The sequence below is a fragment of the Dermochelys coriacea genome, chromosome 5 (assembly GCF_009764565.3).
Source record: "Dermochelys coriacea isolate rDerCor1 chromosome 5, rDerCor1.pri.v4, whole genome shotgun sequence".
In the NCBI taxonomy this organism is placed as follows: Eukaryota; Metazoa; Chordata; order Testudines; family Dermochelyidae; genus Dermochelys; species Dermochelys coriacea.
This window is the reverse complement of record NC_050072.1, coordinates 107,418,272-107,441,039: the sequence shown is the minus strand read 5'-3', so window position 1 is coordinate 107,441,039 and position 22,768 is coordinate 107,418,272. Positions and strand designations below refer to the sequence as shown.

Here is a 22,768-nt window from a genome sequence, read left to right as displayed (position 1 = left end):
GTCCCAGTCTTCCTTCACCTCAACTCCCAGTCACAGTTTCCCTCTCCTGCCTCTACCAGCATCTGGTTCCAGTCACCTCCCCTTATCCTACAGGCTCCTTCTGCTTATCTACGCTCCCAAAATCCTCTCAGGTCTGTCTTTTGTCCCATTTGCATTTGAATCAGGCAGCAACCTCCTGTTGCCTGAGTTTCAGTAGTAGGAACACTGAGAAAACAGAAGACACAGGCTCCCTGTTTTTACTTTTGGTGCTCGAATCCAGGTTCAGACCCAGCCCAGAGCGGCAGCTGCAGGGAAAGCCTTGACTAGAACATACAAATCATTTTACAAAGTGAAATCTTTAGAGAATTTAGCTGTAATACTGTAGCATGTCTCTACTGAGCATGTGTGAACTACAATTTTCCAAGGCTTATAAATTGGCCAAATTTGGACAGATTTTCTCAAGGATGGCAAAAGGTACACTGCTGACTCAAAGGCCACCAATTTTCAAGTCCCTACTCTAAATCATAGGACACTACTGTTTTTTTCAAGAAAAAGTAACCATTTTTTAAAATATGGGTGAAACAATTTATTTCCCCCGAACATTGTTTTCAGAAATGGCTGAAACTGTTTATGCTGAAATTTCCCTCCTCCTTTCCCCCACACTCCCCCAGATCAGCTTGTGACAAGACCTCTGACATGGAACATTTCAGCCTTAATGATTACTGTTTGGCGAAGGTATAAACAACTGAAAACAGGGACTTTTAATGGGAAATATCAGGCAACTTTATTAGTAGGCAGTGCTACCACCCTGCCTATTAATGTAGAACACAATATTAATTACAGAATCACAAGTTGCACTTCGAAAGTGTCTGTGTGTGTTTGCATACACACACAGGGAATTAATTGATATATAATAATTCAATATTAAGGCTTCTATTCAGCAAGGTACTTAAAGAACAACAAGGGAATTCTTCATGTGTTTGAAGTTATGGATATGTTTAAGTACTTTGCTGAATCAGGGCCAGCATTTTCATCTTTCTCTTATACCTGTTATCATTAAATAAAATTAATATGATGCTAAAATACATTTAGTATTGGTAAATGGGGACATGCAAGAAGAATGTTTTTGGCTTATAACATGTGCAGCTCCCTTTTGTGCTCTTAATCTGAAATGTAAGTACTAATATATAATAGTATGTTTAGACTTTGTGCATTTTCTAATATTTCTCTGCCAGATTATAAATCTGAAGAATTAATCTTCATTCATGTTATAGTGAAAAGAAAAAAAATGCTGGAGACAAAAAGGTGGAAACTCATTTTGTTGCAGAAAAATCACTTTTTGATTGCCCTTATTAAACTAATGGGTAACTTCAAGCCTTGGTAATGGGATAACCATTGTTATATTACTGATAACTTTAACAAATGTTAGTATTTATAGAGAAATGCATCCAGTTCAATTAAATGAACATTAATTCAGTTGTGAATCAATTTTATTTGTTCATGAAATATATTTATACACTCAACTGATTTCTCTTCCTGGTCTTTATAGAAGACATTTTATTTGAGTCCCTCCACGTTTACAAACATCCACCTCCAGTCATTTATCCTGCTCTCCTACCCCTACTGCTCCTTTGTCAGCTGTTGCAGGGCATTCTGATTCCCTCCAACCACATATGTGTATCATCTATAATTAGCTCAGTTTTCTCTAGCCTTCAAACCAAAGCCTTGGAGTGTAGCCTGAACTCATGTTGCCTGTTCTTTATACCTCACAGAGAACTAATTAATTTGCTTACCCCCTGCAAAAAAGCCATTGGTTTCTAGATAAATAGAATATTGTTTGAACTGCAGCAATATATAACTTAAACACTTTTCTACCTAGCTAGCCTGGGAGTTTAGTGTTCACTGTGGAAATGCATAAACTCAATTGTAGGGAAGTTTGAAATTGAATTTGCCTCAGAACATCGAAAAAAGAATGATTACACTTAAATTTTAAAGGTTTTATTGAGCTTCTTTTCTGATAAATAATGTTCCATTCAAAGTATGCTAGTCAAGGATTTAAGTCAATTGATTTTTCCATAATGTATGTGTGTATTAATTACCCATAGCATTGAACCATCATTTACCTGGTTTACAATATTTCTAATGTCTCACCAATTATTGTCAGTACTAAAGAGGGATTTTCTTTCTTGTATTTTCCCAGGTCTCAGGGTGGAGAATTTTTGATTGAATTCAGAACCTGCAAGCTCAGGGTAAGAAGTGATTTTTGTTATTTCTTTAGCTTCAACTTGTATATTAATGCAAGAAATCGCATTCCAGGATGGGGCTGCAGTACTTGGAGAATGAGAAGAAACAAATCTGTGCTAAATTTATTGTTAGTCACCTGGTCTTTTTGGCAGATTGTTGGTATACAAGTCTGTTGCCTCACTGTTTAAACTGGCAATAACATGGTTCATTTTTCTCTGGAATAGTTTGAAAAAGAATATATTTTGTAGTGAAGCTTTTACTCCTTAGAGGTTACTTTCAGTAACCTGGCCACATTCCATTATGGGACTAATATTAATATAGTAATCAAATATTGGAGCTAATGTGATTTCAAAAAGGATTAGATAAAAACGATTCAGAGAAGCAATGATTTATAAAACTGACAGAAGTCCTGCAGACATAAATGGCAATTTTATACATTAAAACCTTTGTGGAAAAGCTTCTTTGATGAGAATGAATAGCGGCAACCAGCAATAGAAAGAAAAACTTGTTTTATTACCTGTCAAGCTTTATCAAAATGGGTTCCCTCAACAAATGTTTAATGTCACAGCTTCAGTGAACTGAATCCAAAACAGGTACCTATTACAATGAAAATAAAAATTACTGGAAACTTGCTGTGACTACAATTTGAGCTTTTTTTTGTCTTGGGTACTACTCTGTATTTCTTGAGAAAACTACAATACTAAACACGTTTGGACCAAGGATATAGATGTTTACCATGTGGTTGGTATCATTTAAAAGCCTGTGAAGTAAAAGCTGTTAGAGTTAAAAGCTTAGCATTACCACAAAAATATCCTCTCATGTTTTAAGGCTGTTTCATAGTATTAAATATAATAATTTCAGTGTTTGTTTATAACGAGACAATATGGTTAGCATTCAATTGGGAGCAAACTCATGAGGTAACCTCATTTGTATAACACAAAATAGCTGTCATAACCTGCATATTTAGGCAAAAGATAAAACTCCCTGAAGAGTAGAAACCCAAGAACAGACCTGTCAGTTCTGTTTTGTGATTCTGTTGCTGCTGTGAAGGCAGCAGTTTAAAAGCAGCCCAGCAAAAGCAGTGATATATTTTATTTTACAACTTCCCAGTAATCAGCTACATCCTTTTAGCCTAAGTTATATTTGTGTTTCAGAAGCTTTATCTGTGAAAACCTGAACTGAAATTTAGGTTTCTGTACTAAAGACATACACGGCATCTAAGAAAATATTAATTTACTTTGTGGGCTAAAATGGATAGATATAATAAAAACAAACAACCCTGCATCCTTTATTGTCCATGAAAGTTCTCTTTCTCCATCAACTGTGGAGTAGAAACTATTATTTCTAGATTACTGCATTGCATAACAATAGTTGAACAAAGTCTTCACTGCTGATCTGAAAGTGATTTATGGGTGTACAGTATAACTGTTTAACTGGTACTTTTATAGTAATCTGAATAAACCATTTGTCCTTGTGTTTGTGCTCAGATTTACTCTTTGAATTACTAGATTTTGGGGATTTAGAAGGTAATAGTTCGGTGCTTTGTAGAATTATTTTAGAATTAGAGTTTGCAGGACTTGGGTTGGTAGCAAATTTTAAGCATATTAACTTTTGCATAATCATCTCTTTTATGTCTCTTAAGGACTGGTAATAAGTGATTCAGACACCGCTGAGGACATTTAATGCAGAACCAGTTCTTAATGAACATTCAGAGAAGTGATTTGTAAGGCCGTCTCACTATTATAAGGCCACTGTTTCATTAAATGTAAATATTGTACCTCGTGGTTGTGTAAATGTAAAATCCCCTGGGCAGCTGCTGCTTTACACTAGTAATCCTTTATCTATTAGGGAAGGAACATGGAAAACTAATGATGATCCATTTTGAGGTTCCAATGTTCCAACAGGTTTATAGTTATGAATGTTCCATGTCTATTTCAGGAAAGTATTTTATTTCACCGAAGTTACCATATGAATAGAGCCAACTATTTGGGCATTAGTATTGTGTACAAGAAGAAATGAATATACAAACTACTGCTAAATAGCATGGAATCATTTAAAAGTACAACTTCACAAAAATAAGAAACAAATACTTACCCATAGTTCCAAGAGCTCAGAGAGGAATACAGACAGTTTCTGCTGGCAATAGAGGATGTTTTGTTAAATAAGTTTATAAAAGTTTCTTAGTTATTTTTCTTAAACACATTTTACATTTATTATAGGCAAGATAAAAGCGGGGACAGGTTAGAAGTTCTAGCCACTGTGGATTTATTAGGGGGATAACCTTATGTACAACTACAGCATCTTTCTAGGTGATTCAAGGTACAATGAAAAGATAAAGGATCTAATTCTTCCTTGATGTACATCTATTGACTTCAAATTAATTAAATCAGGAATGAATTTGTCCCCAGATAAACAGAGTTATAAACTTGTCAGGAAGATGAAAAGAAGGTGCAAGAGTCTTAGGATATGTCTAAATTACAAGCTAGGTGTGTGATTTCCTTGCTTGTGTACACATACTCATGCTAGCTCTTATGGACCAAACACAAGTACAAATAGCTGTGTAGATGCAGTAGCATGGGTCATGGAGGTGGAGGCAGAGCTAAGCTGTGCTGAGTATGTACCCTCCAGTTTCAAGCGGGAATATACTCAACACGGCTCAGCCATGAAGCCGCTACCCATTCCACCCCATCTACGCTACTATTTCTACTCATGCTAGTTTGATGTGAATGAGTTTGTGTACTTAAGCAGGTGAATCACACTCCTGGCTTGTAGCATAGATATACCCTGAGTCAGAACATAGGACTGTGCCAAGATCTAGCTGAAGCATTAAGGATCTCTGTGAAACCTGGTGGAGCAAGTTCCAATACTTCCTTACATGAATCATAGTATGGTATGACCTCACTTAACCTCAGTTTTTATTAAATAACCAGAAGAGTCAAATGAATCAAGCTTAATTCAGGTATGAAGTTTTTCTCTGAACTTAACCCACATCTATAGGCATGCATATCACCTGCACTGTCATGGAGATCTCAGAGCTGACTAGCTCTGTGACCTGTGCTTGTAGTAAAACGACCATGCAGTCTTGTCACCTAGGGTTGGCATCCATTGCTGGAGATCTGGCCTACCTGCTCACTTCTCAGCAATGTATAGACTTGAGATCATTCTCTCCCGACATCTGGGAGTCTGGTATGCTGCTCTCAATTTATAGAATGCCTATTCCATGTGGCATCCATCCTGGCCATAGGATGTTCCTTAGATTCGTTGTTGGAGATGACCATTACCAGGTCACCATCCTGCCCTTTGGTAAAGACCCTCAGTGCTGATGACAGGCCAAGTGCATGGTTGTTGTGGCATCCTACCTCCACAAAAGCAACGTCCGCTTGTATCCTTACCTGGATGATTGGTTCATGGTCACTCCAGATCCCAAGAACAGGCTGCTGTCCATCAAACTGTGTCTGTTCAACATCCTGGGCCTGAAATTGAACAAAGGAAAAGTCAACATTATTCCCTCTATAAGGGATAGAATTCATTGGGGGAGTCCTGGATTTGACCTTTGCCAGAGTATTTTGACCTCTTTCCAGATTTCAGATTATACTGAGCCTGTGTCCCCCTGGACGTCCCTCAGACCACTGTAAGGAATTACCTCAGGCTCTTGGGTCGTATGGCTGCATGTACATATGTGAGCCACTCACACCAGACTGAACCTCAGAGCATTACAGGCATGCTCAGATTGGTCTATTGTCCTCAGATTTACCATCTAGGCAAGTTGCTATGCATCCCAGACAGGATGTTGTCATCTCTAACCTGGTGCATGACCCAAGATAATAAGTGCAGAGGATTTTCCTTCTCTCTTCCTCTTCTACCTGTCAGGGACCTAGCTCCTTCTTGGGATCTGAATGTAGTGTTACCTGCTCTGAGGGATCTTCCTTTCAAGTCTTTAACGTTGTGCTTGCTCACACACAGGTCAGTGAATATAGCTTTCTGCATGGCCATTGCCTCCACTAGGAGAGTGAGAGAGCTGAATGCCTTGGTCACTGATCCACCATATAAAGTTTTCTACAAAGACAAACGTCATTCCATTCACTACTTTTTTCTCAAAAGTGATATCTGATTTCCACCTGAATCAGTCTATATAGCTATCTGTTTTCTTCCCAAAGCTGCATAATCACAAAGATGAACTCTACAACCTCCCCTCCCAACTTTTGTTGAGCTCTGGCTTTTTACCTGGATAAGACAAAGCCCTTTCAAATTTCTTCCCAGCTGTTTCTTACACAGAGTGCATGAGAGGTCATCCAATCACAATTCCAAGACTCTATAAATGCAACAGCAGCTGCATCACACTGTGTAATGCTGCCAAAGAGGTAACATATCCTGACAAACTCACAGCATGCTCAACCAGAGCACATTCAGCCTCAGCAGCACTTGTGGCACACATCCCAGTTATGGACATCTGTTGGGTGATGACATGATCTTCCATTCATACTCATACCAGACATTGTGTTCTCTGCTGCCTCAAGGGAAGATGCAAATGTAGGGAAAATGGCCCTACAGTCCTCCTTCTAATGAGACTTCAAGTCTCACCATCTGGTATAACAGCTTGTCGCCTACAGTGTAATGGATATATGCAAGTACTCAAAGAAGGCAAAACGGTTACTCACCTTCTTGTAACTATTATTCTTTGAAATATGTTGGATGGGACCGTTACCTAATCCCTGAAACATCAGAGTCCACCATCAGCTTCTGGCATAAAGGAACTGAAGAAGGGGCAGAGCAGCTTCACCCGTGTATCCTCACTTTGAAGCACTGGGCATTTGTGGTACACATGAGGGAGCCCTGCTCACCCCCTAGGGAAAAATCTCCACAACCAGTGCACTGGATGCACACTTGCCTACAGTGTAATGGACATATGCAACACATCTTGGAGAACAATGTATGAGAAGGTGAATAATCTTTAACAACAACAACAAAAACACCTCTGGCAAGGATCGGATGTTTACTATTTGGGATCAACAGAGAAATTAGTTTCCTAGGCTTTCCCAGACCCTAAGTAGTCTCTTTATTCTGTTGGTTCAGGGTGTAAATCAATAGACTTTTATCCTCCAATGGGCTTGTCTGTTTCTTTGCCCTCCCTGGCATCAACCAGTTATCCTTTTTTCCTTACTAGAGCGAACTAATTACCCTGGTGATGTGTTGGGATGGGGACCACTGACAGGAGAACTTCTATTCCTCCATACTATAAGAGATGGCTGGGTTTTTATTCCCAGTTCCTCTCCCAGCAAACCATTCTCTCTGCGTATACAAGTCAACTGATGACTAGGAACTATAAGTCACAGGAGGCTTTGTTACCACGGTCTGGGTGATGCAGGACAGGAGGCCAGAAAACCTGTCAGGACAGGGTGGAGGATTCAGCCCAATCACAACTACTGAATGGTGTATTTAAAATGTGCAGTGATGTAAATATTTTTCCCTAATATTGGAGAGACTGTGTATGTGTCTTACTCAAATAACTTGTGCTATTTCATTATTTCAGTGCTTGGAGTTCTCTGTGTAAAAGGGACATGGGATGACTGTAATAGGTTATTCTCTGGATTATAGAATTGGTTGCTGAGGAAAGATTTCAGAATCTTAATTTTATGTAGTTTAAGAAGAGAGAGATGTTCAAAGGGAACAAATGTAACTGAATTATGAAAATCTTAAATGGAGGTAGATAATGTCAGATTAGTTCATTTGAGCACAGCACAGATGATAGGTTTGTGGAGCATTCAAAGAAATCAAATTTAAAATTGGCATAAAGAAGCAGTTTGTAAACGAAATAAGAAATAAAGTGTGGGACAGTCTAATAGACACCATTGTTGAAACATAGGCTGTTATGTAATAAAATATTGCCCTAGGGAAACAGTATAGTAAAAGTAAAGAAATTTGATATAAACTACATACTTACCTTTATAATTTGACAAACTGTTATGCATTAACCATGCCTATAATCATTTGTTTTAAGATTTGAGGGCAAGGGAATAATAGGGTGAAAGGAACTCTCCAATTTGTATCATTAGTGTTTGTGAGAGAACTTAAAATTGAATATATATGCACATATTAAACAATTGGAATATCACTTATTTAATTCATATTTTGAAGATGAAAAATGTTATATATCTGCTAAGCATCATTTAAGCAGTAAGACATGATGTCATATGAGTTCTACTGGGATATGGGTACATGTTAATTTAATTCTTTGAGAGGGGAGCTACTTACTGTAGAGAAATTTTCCTCCTGTTTCCTCTACTGATTGTCTTATGGAATATTTAGGAGTACCTGTTCTCAGCTCTTTTATCTTCTCTCTACACAAAGTGTCACCATTGTTTCCTCACCCCACTAGCTCCACTCCCACCTGGAAAGGGTTTTTTGCAGAGGGCTGGGGACTTCCTATCATCATTTGGATAGCACCAGAGCATGCAACACGCCTTCTTACCTGGTTGTGCTGCTGCTGCTACTGTATGCTGAATCATTCTAAAATCTCTTGCACATTTCCTCTTACATAGTTTTCCGGAGCTGTAGTGCAAAGGATAGTGGACCAACTCTCAGACTGACTTTTTCATTTTTTCTGCCCCCTGTTGTACAAAGGAAGGGTTGATGGCAGCCTCATTCCCACCAAGATCTGTGGTAGGAGTTGTGTGACACAGCAGGTCTGAGACCCTTCCCCCTTACCTCCCACAAAAGACTGAAGATGCGGGAGTCAGAATAATTGGTGGGTATGTAGCCCAGCAGCTGACTCCTCCTCAAAGACATTGGAGATCTAAAAGGGGAGACTGAAGGGATGGGGTTTTCAGTGACATGAGACCAAACTCAGAAAATATTTTGTTAGACTTTTGGGGGTTAATTTTAGGTTTCTAATGAAAGTCCTATTTCCAGATTATGCCTGATTCCTCATTCATTAGGAAAGTTGCATAAAGCCCAAAGAATAAACTGCTTGTGAAGTTAGGTATGTCCTCTGCCTCTTTAAGTAGAGAGGTGGGAAATGACTAAGGGGAGTTGTTTGTATAAGTCTGCACCTGCATTGAGCATTTTCTGAAATTCTCTCATTCCTGGCTTTGCACCGTTTGTAACAATGATGGAAATGCTAGTGGAGTGCAGGAGTTGGTTTGATGATACAGAAGTGAAACATCTGCACCCAACTTTCACTAGTGCTTACACCATTACTAACACAGGTGGAGCTGTATTGGTGCTAGGTCAACAATGGGGAAGTCTTGGAGAACATTAATTGTAGGCAAGGCCCTAGTCCTATAGAAGTGGTTACTTCTGCTCTACAAGCTGTTTTGTTTTCTTTGAAGCTACTCTGAGCATTGCTTCAGTTATTGGAAAGAAAGGATATGTCTGAGTAGGTTCAGTCTTGTGCCAATGCAAAGTGGAACTATGGGGTCACTTCTGGGGTCCCATCAATTACTAGCAAGTCACCAGTCTCATCTCCTAGTTCCTGTGCTAGAGGACACAGACGCTAAGGCTATTGAGGAAAAGGTGCTGCGCACTTAGGGCCCATGTGGTAGCTTAGGGCCTTGCAAATGGTTAGCCTAGCCCTGGTTTGCTGGCTGATTTTCCAGCATAGTTAATGATGTTATTTAGAAGAAATCAATCAAAAGCAGTAGTCTAAATGGGGAAAAGTAACCAGCACCTTCCCACTATGAGTGAAACTGTCCTGAGTTAATAAAGCTGTGGGCAGCAGCCTTTCCTTTGGCCAAACAGCTCTTTTTCTGCTTTCAAAATGTTGCCCGTGGCCCTGTGTGGTGCTGCACTCCTGGTGGGGATTGATGCTCCTCCTTGTTTTTTTTTATTAGAAAGCATTCTGAACCAGTTCCTCTAATCTTACAGAGAAGTTAATAGCTCCTTTAGATTTTCCCAAATACTGAAAAAGTTTTGGAGCAAGAGATGGAATTGGGGAACTAGGATGCTGGATACTAGTGGGAAAAATGTGGTGGAGAAGTGGGTCCCTGTTAGTGGCTGTCTAAAGAAAGCATATAATAGTGGTACTCACTAAGATTTAAGAGGAGGCACAATTTCAGCCTTGGAAAGCATTAACTGCCAAATTGTAGAAAAAATATATCGTACTAGGATGTCTGATATTTAGTCAGCTGTAATATTGAATTAAAACTTGGGACTCAAATAGAGGATTATTTTAATCTATATTCTTCTCCTTTTTTTAAAAAAAATAAGGTTTGAAATATACAGCTTGGACAGTATGTAACAAAAATTAAACCTTACCTCACCTCTGTCAGCTCAGTGTTACAGGTGAAAAGATATCTGATGATACTGATATATCTATATATTTAACAGCCAGGCTCTACTGTTGGTGGCTATATGCAATATTGGGTATAGAAACATTTGTAGCTATATAAAATATATATTTAAATTATGACAAAACTGTATAAATAAACTTGCTTGATCTTTATGGATTCTCACTATTTTTGTTTTCAGCCCCTACAAGAAAAAAAAATATATGCACATACATGTCTAGATATTTATATCTTTCCAATGAACCAACTCATATTTCCTTAAAAGCATCATGAAAGTGCTTAACCAGTTGTTCTTTTAATGTACATTTCAAGCATGACAGTTAAAATATTATAGAAAAAGCTTAGAAAGCAAAATACCTTTTCTTGCTAGTACATTCACCAGTGCATGAACTACTATGTGACTACAATGTTTCAGGTCACACCACATTGTAAGTAAAAGGTTGTATGTAAATTAAACTTGAAATCAAACAGCTGGGAGGGGGGAGGTTTTTTTCTCATATGGTGCCCCATACGAGTACTATTAAAAATCATGCAGCATGTTGTTTCAGTCTACAGGATATTTACCTCTGACAGATTAAAATGTATCATATAAAAAAACATTCTGTCTTTTTACCTTTATGTATCAAACAAAGCCCTATGTTTTTCCAAGATTAATTTATGATTAAAGAGTAACATGAATGGAAAATTAACTGTGTCACTTAGTATGTCTGAGAAGCAGAAAAATACTTTTATAATGAGGGTAACTATTTCTGTTGACTCTGTATACCCTACTGTATGTTCAGATTTAGTTCTATTAAGGCCCTATGATGAATTAAATTGAACAATCAGAATAAAAATCAGTTTGCTTGCCAATTATTTCCCACTTTTCCTACCCCATGGTTAACAATGCCAATATCTCATCTACACCACCTGTTGTCTAGTCTTGCTCTGAAAAGAATGATGCAGGACAGTTAAAACCAGCAGCAGCCCTGGGGGCAATGTGTGCAGTAGCGGTCCCATTATCATTACCATGTGGTTACAACAGTCTGAAAATATTGATAAATAGCCTAAGTGGCGACCAAGGACAAATTATCATTAGAATAATGCTCTATAATCTTGATGACATTCTATCTTTTGTACCTGTAGGAATGTCATTTCATTTTTTGGGAGTCTGATTATTTCTAAGGTTAAAACGAGTTCTGAAAGGCAAGGCAACAGGCATATTTGGTTCTTTGGTGGATAGAATTAAAGGCACAAAGAATGCTATCTTACACATGCTACTGTTCTGTATTAGGAGCCTTAGGTGTTTATGCTTATGGTTCTGTTCTGTCACATAAAATAGCAATTTAATTGTCTTCAATTAGCAATAATTGCACTTTACAACCAGGCTACAGAGCTTGTTGCACACGTTAGACAGGGCTAATATGTCCTGTTACAAGTTCTAGCAGACAAGGGTCTGTTAGATACTATATACTAAAATCAATTAATAAGATGACAAAGGCATAATACTTTCATGAAGGGAGTAATTTTGTGTTCACTTTCTCTAGTTGTATCATTTAAACTATTCAGTGGTGAGAGGCAAGCTTTTCCTGATGCACAAAAATCACTAGTAATGGTCATGCTGGTAGCTTTCAGTGCCAATGGATTATTTGCAATTGTTCTCAGACTGATTTTTCTGACAAGTCTTTGACCTTCCTCAGCAATTCACAGTCATCCCACTAAATACAATCATTATTAGTTGCTTTCAAATTATAGGAAAGGGGGAAAAAATTCTATTAAGCAATTACTTTATATTCAAAGGCCATGTCAATATCTGCTTATCATAAGCCCGGAGTGACTCACATTTACAAAGGATGTGGAATTGGAAATGTAAATTATATGTTAAAGGTAAAATTATTTCTTTCATCCAGCCTTCAATGTTCTTATTAAAACTCTGAAACATAAATTATTTAAAATGCAGCCTAGCAAAAAGTTTTCCATTTGCTTATGTACAGATCTGCTAACTCCCTAAAGAAAAGAGTTAACCCTGAAGACCAAAAAGAATATTGTAATAACATGCTATAAAGATACAGGGAAAAAATCATGCCTCGTGTAACACTGATCAAGTAAATGACAGAATTACACCAAGGATAAATTTGACGTATTTTTTGTATTGGAACTAACTATTTCTTTTTTTATTTAAAATCCCCTTCAAAGTATTTTACATTTTTTAAAGTAGTTGCAAAATATTATTTTAGTGGCTGATCGGAAGCCCAGTGAGATCAATGAAAAGACCCGCGTTGATTTTAATGTACTTTGCACCAGACCCTTATTCCATACAGCAGTTCTAATATAGGGTCTGATCCTAAACACATCAAACTCTGGGGGGTCAGACCCAAATACTGTATAGAGCTGGTGATTTTTTTAGTTAATTTATCCAAAACCTAGAAGAGCATAAAATAGTGAGATACCCTTACCCAAAACAGGACAACTGCAAAAATGTTTCTCTTATACCTCTGCATGTTTGTAACATTCATTTATAGCACTCACAGGCAACGCTGTAAGAAAATTGCAGGCTGCAATTTTGTTGTAGAAACTGCAACTTTTAACACACCACAACTTTTTATAGTAGCCATAAATTTGAGTGGTGTTGCAACTCTATGCGCTCGGTCACCACAACACTCACTCAAATTTGGTCCTGGCCACCTCTCCTTTGTGATAGAGTGGCAGCTGGGCCAAATTTGAATGAGAGGTGATGTGGCCTGGCACATGTGGTCAGAATGCCACTGAAATGTGGCCTGGCTGCCCCTGCCTCATGCTTGTCTTTGAGAGCCAACCAGCCCATGCTCTCTCTTCTGTGTGCTACCCTGCTTTGGAAGCTGGGCTCCATGCCTTGGAAGAAGGTGTTGGAGGTTGTGTGTGGCTGCATGCCCATAGTTGGTGCTCCTTGTGGGAGTACTTGGGGAGTGGAGGGATGTCGTCATTCCTTAGGAAACAGGTTGAGGGAAAACATGAAATGAAACTAGACTCCCAGGAGTGTATCTGTCTAGTGCTTTGTTGACATGCTGAGGTGTGACATCCGTTCCTAATTTTTTATCTGTGTTTGGCTTTTTATGGTGTTTGTACTGACTACACTAAAACCACAGCTTTAACAAAATGTATCTGCAACTTTTGAACCAAAAAAAAAATTCAACATTTTTACAGGTTTACTCATTGCTTAAGATATTAGGAATTGGTGTTAAAGAATTGCCTCTTTCACCTTCTGTATTTTACTTTTTCATTACTTTTACATTCTATATGAAAATGTAGAAATTGCTAATGAAGACTAACGTTTTTTTCTGGGAAGGAAAAAAGCGTTAATCAGATTTAAGTTTATTAGACTCTTGGTGGCGGTGGTAATTTAAAAAAAAAAAAAGTACAGAGAAATTGGATTACTGATCCTAAACAAGTATTTAGGCTGTTACTGGCTACCAGTTGAATTCTTTGATGGATAAAGCACTAGCTTTTCATTTGTTTCCAACTTAAGGTCCTAAGTGAAATAAATTTTGTCTCAGAAGTTAACACCATAAAATAACCACATGTAGCTGGCCACACTTGGCTGTCTTTTGAGAGGTCTGTTCAAAGTCAGTACTGTAAATACTCTGATCAATTCTGTTTTCCCAGAATAGGATGGTACACAAGGGTTAGATTCAGTCATGAGTCCTCTCCCTTCAGAAACCATGGTAAAAATCTGACTTTGGGTTTGTCTGTGTGAAAATAACAGGACATATTTAAGCATGTTGTAATATTTTATAAACTTTCCCAATAATTGAAGTGCATTTACAGTAATATTTATAACTGAGCCAAAAGTATCTAGAAGCATTCTAAGTTTTAAATGGAAAAAACAAATGTAGAACATTTTGAAATAAACTGAACAGATTTTTTGGTGAGAAAGAGAGAGAGAGAATGAATTACAATGAGTGACATTTGTCCTGTGGGAAAGATGGATGATCTGTTGTTTAAGGTCCAGGGTTGGAATTCAGAATATGTCATGGATTCTCGTCCCAGTTTTGTCTCTGATTTTGTCACCTTGGAAAAGTCATTTTATTTTTCTATACCTCAGTTTTCCTTGGTAAAATGTGGATATCACTGTCCTTCAGGGATGTTGCATGATCTAACTAAATGATTTGCATAGTGATTTGAAATTCTCAGCTGCTATGGAAGATCCAAACACCGAGGCAGCTGTTTGTGGCCAGATTGTCCTTGGGACCTGTGCTGGGTGAACAATGGTACAGGGATGGTGCAAAGAACCTTCACCATTCAGACCCAGCCAATTGAGAGCAGAGCTTGCTCCTTCTGTGTACCCTTAAGAGTACAAATTGTCCCAGTGTGGGAGGGAATGGTGTGGGGTACTGAAAAGTGTTAAATTGTGATCTATCACTTTACATTCTCAGGGATTTCCTGGTCATGCTTGCACGCAGGAGGCTCTGTAGGGAAGCTTGTGATCAGAGTCAGTTTGCAGATAGCCAGCCTCAAGTAAGGTATCATGAGTTGTGCCTCTCTGTTTTAGGGAGCAACCTGCTTTGTGTCTCCCTGTTATGGGATTCCTGTGTACTATCCTTCTCAGTTCTAAAAAAATAAAAGAAGTGTTAATTGCAACCTTCCAGCAAGACTATTTTAAGGTTTTATCTGAGTTCTCTGTATATATGCCATGAACAAAACAAAAGCCTAGAAAAGGGGTGGGACTATTTTCTAGGATGAGGCAGCTTACACACTACCTTGTGTCTGTGGAGAACAGGGAGAGATTGTGCATAATTTCTTCTGTTCTTCTCCAGACTGAAGGATGTGGCTAAATACCCCAATTTAGTCTGTTTTTTCTCCATAAGCTTCCTGTGGAGGTCAGTTGGAGTAATCAAAGTCAATAGGAGGAGTTTGATTTATGTCATATAGGTTTATATAAGTAGAGATGAAAAACAACAAACCAAGTGATAAATAAGTCCTAAAAAGAGGATTGTAGAATCATCTAAATTCAGAACTGGCCTAATGTATTTTCAAAGAGCGAAGAAGTTATAACCTTTCTCTGAACACAGCTACATTTATATTAGGACTGAGCAAAGTGTATCCAGTGAAACCCGAAACCACCTGAAGCTCACTATGGGGGTAAGTTGACCTAAATCATGCAACTACAGCTACATGGATAACTTAGGTAGACTTATTGCAGTGTCTATATTGCGCTGGGTTGATGGGAGAAACTCTCCCGTCAACTTAACTTATACTTCTCATTCTGGTGGAGTACTGGAGTTGACAGGAGAGCAATCTGTGGTCGATTTAGTGGGTCTTCACTAGACTTGCTAAATCAAGCTCTGGTGGATCGATCATTACAGCATCGATCCGTGGAAAGTGTAGACATACCCTCAGAGATCAGGAGTACGGGGTCGACTGGAGAGTGCTCTGCCGTTGATTTAGTCACTAGACCCACTAAATCAATCCTTGCTGCATCGATTGCAGCAGCATTGATCTCCCTTAGTCAAAACTAGCCCTTAGTTTTAGGTTTCTTTACAAACTAAGCTGAGATTCATCCAAGCAGTTTTATGTAGAAATCATGTACAACTCAGTAACTTTTATTTAAATTTACATTGAGATTCTGGGTTTAAATATATAACTAAAAGCATTAGGGGTGATGGGGAAACCCTCACAGTTAAAACCAGAAGAAAATGTTTGCCTGAACCCCTGAAAATAGAAATCAGATGGTTTGCACAGCTCTTGTTTCTATGTCTTTTACAGAGAAGTCCTGTTAGAGAGAATCTTTCTTTATTTTTCTCTAGCTTATTCATATTTGCAACTAGATAAATTATCAAGTGAGGACATAAGGTATAGTAATACATGCAGACAGACAATTTGGAAACATAGTGCATGCATGTGCATTATTTTTGAAGTGTATTTTTTCCTCCTCTTGGCATGTCAGGAGCAAGTAATTTAGATACTAAGACTTTTCCATTTGTCTGGTTGTAACCTTATCAGGCCTTATCAAAATTTGTATCTGGACTGAAACTTGCTACCTATTCAATGGACTGTGGATATACTGGCAGGTCAAAATTAGACTTTTTTCGATTTGTCTTGTTGATAATGAGGAGTTGGGGGGAGAAGCAGTAAATTGTATTGAGAAAAGAGCTTTAAAGCATATTTAAGCCTGTAACAGGTTTTCAACTGAATGTAGGTAATTCTGACAGTAATAAAATGGATGAGATTTCATTGAGTAACTGAGCAGAATTCAGCACCCAATATGTCCGTTTTACAAGACAGATTATTAATAAACTGTCACTGTTATCAGTAGCTACCAATCTGTAGTGACTGCCATTTCTGAACCTTAGACTAGATTTTTTTAAAGTATTTTTGCTTTCTCAACCAGTTCCTTCCTTTCAATACAAATTATTTTCTGTGATACACAAAACAGCACACACAGTTTTTGTGCCATATAATTAATGACCTTCATTTCATTACATTAACATACTTCTGAACACCAGTAGAGTATGAACTAAGAAACAAATCAACTTTGTTATATTGAGGGACAAGATAGGGTTTGCAGGAGAAAAAATGTTTCGAGGTACAGAGAAATCCCAAAAATTCATAGGACAATTCCAATGGTTGTATAGTTCAAACTGCTTAGCCTAAACAGACCCTTGGTATATTCAGTACAAGAGGAAATACTTCCTTTCATAATTTGAGGCAAATTCCTCTTGCCTCAAAAGACACTTCAAAATCTCTTAGGTGATCATGATGACATTCCCACAAACCTGATTGTATGAAAAAGACCTCATCATGTTTGCATTATCCATTGGGGTTGGTGTAAATCTCAGACCTGAGACAAACAGTAGTATAATACAAGAAACCTGTATCTATAGCTGCTCCAGGCAGAGAACTCCCATTGAAGTCCAGGTTGGAGAAATTTATATAATCAGGCTCAAGGTGGTTTTAATTTAGATATAATAATTGTAATAATGGCTGGAAATCTTTTTGGGTGCATATTTTTACATTTGAGGAAGGGTCTCACTTTGTCTGTCTTTTCTCTCTCAACTTGAGAGCCATATTGTGTGGCAGACCCATAGCTTTATGGAATAGGCAGCACACACCCTAGAATGAGCACTGGGGGAGAGTGCGCCTCGAAGGCAAGGCACAATCTTTCCTACAACCTGTCCCTCCAGTTTTAATAGCTAGTTACTTTGGAGATCATCTGAAATTTTAATAAAAAGAAAGGGGGCAAAATGTTTAACCATTATTTTTTTTCTTGTTTTCAGTCTTGTACTTAGAAATTTTTGGCTGAATATCATGGAACTGTAGGTCATCAGCTAACAAGCTTGGCCATTTATTGGACATTATTAGAGCCTCTGTTCCTTCATTTGTACACTGAGAATGTGTGTTTATTTCATATCTCATTCACAAAGACAACTTGCATCAACTCCACTGTGTCATATTAATACATAAAGAGGAGGGAGGTTGCAGTTTTCTCCCAATCCCTTTTTGGAAAGTTCAGGGTTTAAAAACATTACACTTTTTCTTTGATCGACCTCACTGCCAGCTACCCCCATGGGGATGCACCCCATGGAAAGGGCAGTAGTGTTTGCTGGGGAGATCCACAGCACTATGAGCCTCTGGTAGAACCAAGAACACTGCTAATAGAGGCTTCCTCGGGGCTGCACTAAAAGAGTGCATCCTTTGGGCAATCTGTCTATTCACCTCACTCATCAGGGTGGACCCCTTTTAGGTTGCATGATGGCCCCTTATGGAGCAAGAATTGCCAGCAGCTGACAGCACTGCAACACTTTCCCCTCTTTTAGGGTTGTTTTACTACCCTGGAGAATATAGCCTGGCTTTCCATAGTCAGAATACCAGAATGAATACAGGGCAAAACGTGTAGTTTCCATTTCAGTAGAACATTAAAAGTTAGACTACGGTACCCTCATGGGAATATTCTATAGAATAAGCAGGTTTGAAAATTCTACAGAATTCTGATGCAGGGATGTAATTCTCTCTCAGCTTCTTCCATATGATTTTAAAACTGTTTAGGTAGGATCTCATTCACTGTTAACTTTTTTAAATTCTTAGGGTAAGTTTTGTTAAACCCTGTTTAATTTTTGTCAAGTCCCTTCTGTTATTCCAGTTAAATTCTTTAGAAGTTCTCCATAATCTTGCATCTACCTCCAGTTCCACCATGTATCTGCATACATAATTTGTTTCTGGAAAGCAGCTGATTGGAAAATAAAAAGCATTTTACTCAGCTTATATGGCTGAGTCTCACTCTGAATTCAGCAAGTATGTATCTTCAGCACTGTCTATGCTGACCCTAGATATCTAGATATGTATCTAGATAATTTAGGCACAGAAAGTATATTACTACATTTTTCAAGCACCAACACCACTTTGTTTTAGTTATGGTGTTTGTTGTTTCGTTGGGTGGCTTAACATTGAGTGAGCTGTAGCTCACGAAAGCTTATGCTCTAATAAATTTGTTAGTCTCTAAGGTGCCACAAGTACTCCTTTTCTTTTTGTGAATACAGACTAACACGGCTGCTACTCTGAAACACAGAATTTTAGTCTTTCCCATTGTGCTGGAGGGGAGAGAAAGGAAGATGTTTGAAACACACACTTTATTGTCTGCACCAGACTAATACACTGGTATGTGTCATGTTGAGATAATCTCAGTCGTTTACTTTGGTGATACACGTAAGGAATGGAATAAAACTTTCTAGCATTTAACAAGAACTTTTGTTGCTTTTTTTTCCTAACTTTTGTTGTTGTTGTTTTTTAATGAATCTTGTCATAATGTTGAATGTACTTTTCTTTTTTGGTGCCATCTTTGACCATTTTGTGGCTCTGTACAATTTATGAATTCTGATTGATATTACAAGGTTATTAGGAAGTGTTACTCTGAAAACTCTGGTATTATGAATGCCTCTCTGTGTGTGTATCCACCATGTCTTACCAACCTGAAAATTGTTTCCCTCAGATTGAGGACAGTGGTAAAGTACTTAACTTCAATGACAGCAAAAAATATACAGTGCTGTACCACACAAAGGTTATGTGAAACAGTACCTGCATCCCATGGAAAATATACTTCTTCCTGAGGAGAAGAATTTTTGAAGCAGCAAAAAGTTACCAAGAGACAGACCAAAGAGAGACAGGTTTTGGAAGGGGAGCAAATAGACTAAAAAGAGAGAGAGACAGGAATAGAAGCCCTGGGAAGGAGAAAGGAAGGTCACCTCAAGCCAGGGAAGGAAACCCCAGGAGGGAGAATCCACTCAACACATAACAGCCTCAAGGATTTCCAAGGGAAGGGTGAGCTATTGAGGGGCATTATGTGTGGGATGTTATGTTCTGTATGATCTGAACTGTCTGTGCTTCATATGATTTAGTAGAAGAGCCAAGTTTTAGACTTGTGCAAACTGACTTGGCTGTCTTCTATGCTTCACGACTACCATGAACTTTGGAAGAAGTGTAAATGAGAAGTTAGTCCCTTTTGGGTGGAGTTCTGAAAGATGGTATGTTTTAGGACACGTCTATACTGGCAAAGGTACAGCACCAGCAGTTACAGCGCCACTCAGACAGCGCAGAAGGGAAACACTTGTTGTGTGTTCACACTGACAACTGCCTACACAGTAGCGTGTTCACACTTGTGGCACTTCCAGCAGTATTCGGAGCGGTGCACTCTGGGCAACTATCCCACAGAGCATCTCTTTCTCTTTTGCTGCTTAGACTTGTGGGAAGGTGGAGGGGGCGTCGCAGGGCATCCTGGGTCCTGTCCCAATATCCTGTGATGCATTGCTTCTCATCCCAGCAATCCCTGTGTTTCCATCCACATTTGGCGCCATCTTTCAGTGGTTTGTGTACTGCGCACCCTGCCTCTTTCAGGCAGCAGGAATGGATCCTGAACTGCTGACCAGTATGCTGATTGCTCTGACCAACACATCACAAGTGGCAGTGGAGTTATTCCTTAAACTACAAAGACAAGAGGAGTTGGGAAACAAGCAGTGAGTGGCAGGATCACATCATGATGCACGTCTGGGTGACGAGCAGTGGCTGCAGAATTTTCGCATGAGGAAAGCCACATTCATGGGACTGTGTGATAAGCTCACCCCAGCCCTGCGGCACAAGGACACAAGAATGAGAGAGCCCTGTCACTGGAGAAGCATATGGTGATTGCACTGTAGAAGCTGGCTACTCCAGACTGCTACAGATTGGTCGCTAACCAGTTCGGAGTAGGAAAGTCGACTGTTGGAGTCATGTTGATGGAAGTCTGCAGGGCCATTAATCACATCCTGCTCCAAAAGACTGAGACTCTGGGCAACTTGCGTGACATTGTGGATGGCTTTGCACAAATGGGTTTCTCTAACTGTAGAGGGGCGACAGATGGCACACACACTCCAATTCTGGCACCAGACCACCTAGCCACTGAGTATATTAATCGCAAGGGGTATTTCTCTATAGTTCTCCAGGTGCTTGTGGGCATTTCACAGACATTAACACGGGCTGGTCCGGAAAGGTGCATGACTCATGCATCTTTCAGAACACTGGGCTGTTCAAGAAGTTGCAAGCAGGGACTTTCTTCCCTTACCAGAAGATCATGGTATGGGAAGTCAAAATGCCCATTGTGATCCTGGGAGACCCTGCCTACCCCTTAATTCTGTGGCTTATGAAGCCATACACGGGGCAACTTGACAGCAGCAAGGAGCAATTCAACAACATGCTGTGCAAGTGCAGAATGACTGTTGAGTGTGCATTTGGCCATTTAAAAGCCCACTGGCGTCTGCCTTTGTGGGAGGCTGGACCTGGCTGATGACAATATCCCTATGCTTATAGCTGCGTGCTGTGTGCTCCATAATATTTGTGAAGCGAAGGGTGAAAGCTTCACTCAGGGCTGAACCGCAGAGACTCAGCACCTGGAGGCTGAGTTTGAACAGCCAGATACCAGGGCTATTAGAGGGGCACAGCATGGGGCCATAAGTATTAGGCAGCAATTTGAAGCTGAAAGCCACTAATATTTGTTGCTATGCTCGGGATTGCAGCGCTTGTAATGCTAGGAGGTGATTGGTGCACATGATGCAAGAAGGGAGTTTAACATAATTGTGTGTTGCTTTACTGTGCTCTTTTTGCTTTCACTTAATTAAGGATTGCTTTCAAACCAACACAATTATTTTATTAAAAGACAACAACCAGAGGAGAGTCAAACAAAAAAATTCATCAGGGGGTGGGGGCAGGGGAGGTCTCAAGAGGAGGAGAGGTCCTGGGATGGCTACAGATTTGTGTATGTCCAAGGATCCATACCCAGTCTTCTCCTTTGGAGTATAATACAGTGGGTGCTGTACTTCGGCAGGGCCAAACTGCAGAGGATGGGTGTTGAGTGCAGTGGGAATCCACAGTGCTGGACTGTGAGGAGGAAAAAGTGGAATGCTGCGAGTAGAGAGTGGAACCAGGAGGTTGATAACAGTGTGTTGGTGGTATGTGGGGGGGAGGAGGGAGGCGCATGGGGAAAGAATTTTGTGACAGTGGCCGCAGGAGAGAGCGGGCGCAGAGCTGCTCAGTTTGAAGAGCTAGTATTGCCTGGACCGTGTCCACTTGACGCTCCATAATGTTTAAGAGCCGCTCCGCGTCGTAACTTCCTGCAGAAAGTCCTCCTTAGTTCTTCTTGTCCACTTTCTAATTCTGCACAGCCATTCTGCCACCAATAACAAAAAGGGAGGCTGGACTCCCAAGGTCATCTCTGTGAAGTTTAAATGCAACATTTTACAAAATTAGTATTTGCAACACAGAGAACACTGATTCAGTGCTTTAAAACACAGCCAGTACTCACACACCTGTCACTAACTAGTTGACTCAAGGCAAGCACACAAGACCTCGAAAATGGTGAGTAGCCACAGAGGCAGGGTATATCACTCTTCCTGGGAGTACACTGGACATGTGGCTCTTGGGGAGAGCCAGCGCTGTAGTGGTGGTGCTGATAATCATTCCTGTACACTTTCCACTGGATGTTATCATTATGGAAGATATCTCACTGCTGAGAGTGAGCAGGGAATCAAGGGAGGGTCTTCTCCAAACCTGTGGTTTCCGCCCTGGCCCCTATGCGGCTCGCTTGTGTACTGCAATGGTCTCTCCCCTCCCCCACCCCCAGTGATGGCAAAGTGGCACGGGAAAGTTACAAAGATCATTAATGGGGTAAGAAACAAAGCAGCTCTGCTGAGGAACCTGCCATAGTGGATTGCCTAGTATCACCACGAGAGTTTCCTGGAGATCTCTGAGGGAGATTCCTGTGAAGTGAGGGAGTCTATGAA

At 39.5% G+C, this 22,768-nt stretch overlaps 1 protein-coding gene across 48 annotated transcripts in view; it reads left to right on the top strand.

Moving 5' to 3' along the window:
• PTPRD (protein tyrosine phosphatase receptor type D) overlaps positions 1 to 22,768 on the top strand; it is a 1,712,576-nt gene that overhangs the window by 705,336 nt on the left and 984,472 nt on the right. For all 48 annotated transcript variants that reach the window (XM_043515489.1, XM_043515496.1, XM_043515490.1 and 45 more), the window contains one exon: positions 2,180 to 2,228. The gene's annotated coding sequence lies outside the window, so the exon portion shown is untranslated. The remainder of the gene's footprint in view (positions 1 to 2,179; positions 2,229 to 22,768) is intronic.